Source organism: Vanacampus margaritifer, unplaced genomic scaffold, assembly GCF_051991255.1.
Source record: "Vanacampus margaritifer isolate UIUO_Vmar unplaced genomic scaffold, RoL_Vmar_1.0 HiC_scaffold_55, whole genome shotgun sequence".
Lineage (NCBI taxonomy): Eukaryota > Metazoa > Chordata > Actinopteri > Syngnathiformes > Syngnathidae > Vanacampus > Vanacampus margaritifer.
The window spans coordinates 70,001-75,000 of record NW_027520765.1 but is presented as its reverse complement, the minus strand read 5'-3'; positions in this window follow the sequence as shown (position 1 = coordinate 75,000).

Genomic DNA, 5,000 nt, shown 5'->3' with positions numbered 1-5,000 from the left:
GAAATAGGAGCGCCATGGGCGGCCTCAGTGAGCACATTTGGCCCCCCCATCCTGGAGCGCCATGGACCAGGGGGAGAGCGCCTCTCTTTGGGGCTTGTTGCTGGCTGTTGGCGGGGCTCCATGGACCAGGGGGAGAGCGCCATGGACCAGGGGGAGAGCGCCTCTCTTCGGGGCTTGATGCCTGTTGGCGGGGCTCCATGGACCAGGGGGAGAGCGCCTCTCTTTGGGGCTTGTTGCTGGCTATTGGCGGGGCTCCATGGACCAGGGGGAGAGCGCCTCTCTTTGGGGCTTGTTGCTGGCTGTTGGCGGGGCTCCATGGACCAGGGGGAGAGCGCCATGGACCAGGGGGAGAGCACCTGCCATAGCCGAAATAAGAGCACTATAGGCGGCCGCCCTCAGCACATTTGGCCCCCCAATCCTGGTTCTCAAATTTTTTCAAAGTCAACTTTTTTCGAAATATTTTCAGAGTGCCACCTCCAGCGGGGGCTCTCGCCTGCCATAGCCCAAATAAGAGCACTATGGGCGGCCGCCCTCAGCACATTTGGCCCCCCCATCCTGGAGCGCCATGGACCAGGAGGAGAGCGCCTCTCTTCGGGGCTTGATGCCTGTTGGCGGGGCTCCATGGACCAGGGGGAGAGCGCCTCTCTTTGCGGCTTGTTGCTGGCTGTTGGCGTGGCTCCATGGACCAGGGGGAGAGCGCCATGGACCAGGGGGAGAGCACCTGCCATAGCCGAAATAAGAGCACTATAGGCGGCCGCCCTCAGCACATTTGGCCCCCCCATCCTGGAGCGCCATGGACCAGGAGGAGAGCGCCTCTCTTCGGGGCTTGATGCCTGTTGGCGGGGCTCCATGGACCAGGGGGAGAGCGCCTCTCTTTGGGGCTTGTTGCTGGCTGTTGGCGTGGCTCCATGGACCAGGGGGAGAGCGCCATGGACCAGGGGGAGAGCACCTGCCATAGCCGAAATAAGAGCACTATAGGCGGCCGCCCTCAGCACATTTGGCCCCCCCATCCTGGAGCGCCATGGACAAGGGGGAGAGCGCCTCTCTTCGGGGCTTGATGCCTGTTGGCGGGGCTCCATGGACCAGGGGGAGAGCGCCTCTCTTTGGGGCTTGTTGCTGGCTGTTGGCGTGGCTCCATGGACCAGGGGGAGAGCGCCATGGACCAGGGGGAGAGCACCTGCCATAGCCGAAATAAGAGCACTATAGGCGGCCGCCCTCAGCACATTTGGCCCCCCCATCCTGGAGCGCCATGGACAAGGGGGAGAGCGCCTCTCTTCGGGGCTTGTTGCTGGCTGTTGGCGGGGCTCCATGTACCAGGGGGAGAGCGCCATGGACCAGGGGGAGAGTGCCTCTCTTCGGGGCTTGATGCCTGTTGGCGGGGCTCCATGGACCAGGGAGAGAGCGCCTCTCTTTGGGGCTTGTTGCTGGCTGTTGGCGGGGCTCCATGGACCAGGGGGAAAGCGCCATGGACCAGGGGGAGAGCGCCTGCCATAGCCGAAATAGGAGCACTATAGGCGGCCGCCCTCAGCACATTTGGCCTGTCGCCGCTGTCCGCTGGCCGCTGTCCGCTGGCCGCTGTCCGCTGGCCGCTGTCCGCTTTCCCCTTTACTTTCAGCACTTTCAGCACTTTCAGCACTTTCAGCACTTCCAGCACTTCCAGCACTTCCAGCTCTTCCCCCTCTTTCCCTTCTTCCAACTGCGGGCGCGCCGGGCGCACAGGGGCTCGTGCGGAGGGGTGTGTGTGCGTGCATGTGCCGAACAAGGAGGAGAGCGCCTCACTTCGGGGCTTGTCGCTGGCCGTCGGCGGGGCTCCAAGGACCAGGGGGAGAGCGCCTCTCTTTGGGGGCTTGATGCTGGCTGTTGGCGCGTGTCTTCGGGGCTCCACGGACCAGTGGGAGAGCGCCTGTCTTCGGGGCTTGATGCTGGCCGTTTGCGGGACTCCATGGACCAGGGGGAGAGCGCCATGGACCAGGGGGAGAGCGTCTCTCTTCAGGGATTGACCAGGGCTCCAATCTTCCCATTGAAATGAATGGCGGGTGACCAGGCGTCCAAATCCCCCATTGAAATGAAGGCCGGATGCCCAGGGCTCCAATCTCCCCATTGAAATGAATGGCGGGTGACCGGGCGTCCAAATCCCCCATTGAAATGAAGGCCGGGTGCCCAGGGCTCCAATCTCCCCATTGAAATGAATGGCGGGTGACCGGGCGTCCAAATCCCCCATTGAAATGAAGGCCGGGTGCCAAGGGCTCCAATCTCCCCATTGAAATGAATGCCGGGTGACCGGGCGTCCAAATCCCCCATTGAAATGAAGGCCGGGTGCCCAGGGCTCCAATCTCCCCATTGAAATGAATGGCGGGTGACCGGGCGTCCAAATCCCCCATTGAAATGAAGGCCGGGTGCCCAGGGCTCCAATCTCCCCAGTGAAATGAATGGCGGGTGACCAGGCGTCCAAATCCCCCATTGAAATGAAGGCCGGGTGCCCAGGGCTCCAATCTCCCCATTGAAATGAATGGCGGGTGACCAGGCGTCCAAATCCCCCATTGAAATGAAGGCCGGGTGCCCAGGGCTCCAATCTCCCCAGTGAAATGAATGGCGGGTGACCAGGCGTCCAAATCCCCCATTGAAATGAAGGCCGTGTGCCCAGGGCTCCAATCTCCCCAGTGAAATGAATGGCGGGTGACCAGGCGTCCAAATCCCCCATTGAAATGAAGGCCGGGTGCCCAGGGCTCCAATCTCCCCATTGAAATGAAGGCCGGGTGACCAGGCGTCCAAATCCCCCATTGAAATGAAGGCCGGGTGCCCAGGGCTCCAATCTCCCCATTGAAATGAATGGCGGGTGACCAGACGTCCAAATCCCCCATTGAAATGAAGGCCGGATGCCCAGGGCTCCAATCTCCCCATTGAAATGAATGCCGGGTGACCAGGCGTCCAAATCCCCCCATTGAAATGAATGGCGGGTGACCAGGCGTCCAAATCCCCCATTGAAATGAAGGCCGGGTGCCCAGGGCTCCAATCTCCCCATTGAAATGAATGGCGGGTGACCAGACGTCCAAATCCCCCATTGAAATGAAGGCCGGATGCCCAGGGCTCCAATCTCCCCATTGAAATGAATGCCGGGTGACCAGGCGTCCATATCCCCCCCCCCCCCATTGAAATGAATGACGGGTGACCAGGCAGGCGAGAGCCCCCGCTGCAGAGGCTCCAGAGGTGGCACTCTGAAAATATTTCAAAAAAAGTTGACTTTGAAATTTTTGGAGAACCAGGATTTGGGGGGGGGGCAAATGTGCTGAGGCAGGCCGCCCATAGTGCTCCTATTTCGGCCTGGGCGCGCCAGAGCACCCCCCTGGAAGTGGCACTCTAAAAATAATTCAAAAAAAGTTGACTTTGAAAATTTTTGAGAACCAGGATTTGGGGGGGGCAAATGTGCTGAGGCAGGCCGCCCATAGTGCTCCTATTTCGGCCTGGGCGCGCCAGAGCACCCCCCTGGAAGTGGCACTCTGAAAATAATTAAAAAAAAATGACTTTGAAAATTTTTGAGAACCAGGATTTGGGGGGGGCAAATGTGCTGAGGCAGGCCGCCCATAGTGCTCCTATTTCGGCCTGGGCGCGCCAGAGCACCCCCCTGGAAGTGGCACTCTGAAAATAATTCGAAAAAAGATGACTTTGAAAATTTTTGAGAACCAGGATTTGGGGGGGCAAATCTGCTCAGGCAGGCCGCCCATAGTGCTCCTATTTCGGCCTGGGCGAGCCAGAGCCCCCCCTGGAAGTGCCCCATTCATTTTCAATGGCCGGGTGACCAGGCGTCGAAAAATGCCATAGGAAATGAATGGGGCCCATTCATTTTCAATGGCCGGGTGACCAGGGGGCCAGTACCACCTGCCGCCATTAGGGGCGCTGTAGATAGGGGACCTCGTCCCCCCATTCGAGAGGTTTGCCCCCAAACCTCAAAATGTATGGGGTACAATATCAGGAGCGAGCTTTTTAAGACGAAAAATTTTCAGAGTCAACTTTCTTCGAAATATTTTCAGAGTGCCACTTCCCAGGGGGATTCTCGCTTGCCAAGGCCGAGATAAGAGCACTATGGGCGGCCTGCCTCAACACATTTGGCCCCCCCAAATCCTGGTTCTCAAAAATTTTCAAAGTCAACTTTTTTCGAAATATTTTCAGAGTGCCACTTCCCAGGGGGATTCTCGCTTGCCAAGGCCGAGATAAGAGCACTATGGGCGGCCTGCCTCAGCACATTTGGCCCCCCCAAATCCTGGTTCTCAAAAATTTTCAAAGTCTGCTTTTTTCGAAATATTTTCAGAGTGCCACTTCCCAGGGGGATTCTCGCTTGCCAAGGCCGAGATAAGAGCACTATGGGCGGCCTGCCTCAGCACATTTGGCCCCCCCAAATCCTGGTTCTCAAAAATTTTCAAAGTCTGCTCTTTTCGAAATATTTTCAGAGTGCCACTTCCCAGGGGGATTCTCGCTTGCCAAGGCCGAGATAAGAGCACTATGGGCGGCCTGCCTCAGCACATTTGGCCCCCCCCAAATCCTGGTTCTCAAAAATTTTCAAAGTCTGCTCTTTTCGAAATATTTTCAGAGTGCCACTTCCCAGGGGGATTCTCGCTTGCCAAGGCCGAGATAAGAGCACTATGGGCGGCCTGCCTCAGCACATTTAACCCCCCCCAAAATGCGCCCACCCACCTTCTCCCACGTTACGAGCCGCATGCAAGACCCGCCTTCGGAGGGCCCCCGCCGGCCGGCCTCGCGCCGGTGTTCGGGCGGGCGGCTCCTCCGGCTCGCGGGTCGCCTTCCAGCGCCCCGGCGACACGCGAACGTCGGCCCGATGGCCAGCGCCCGCACGCCCCGGCGCGCCCGATCGGAAGCGAGGCCGAGACGCACCCCACGCTCCGTACCCCGGAGCTGTCACCTGGCTGTCCTACGACGGAGCCCGGCGCCCCGCAGGCCCTCTCGTCCCCCACAGACCCGCGCTCACGCCTCGTCAGGGGGAGCTT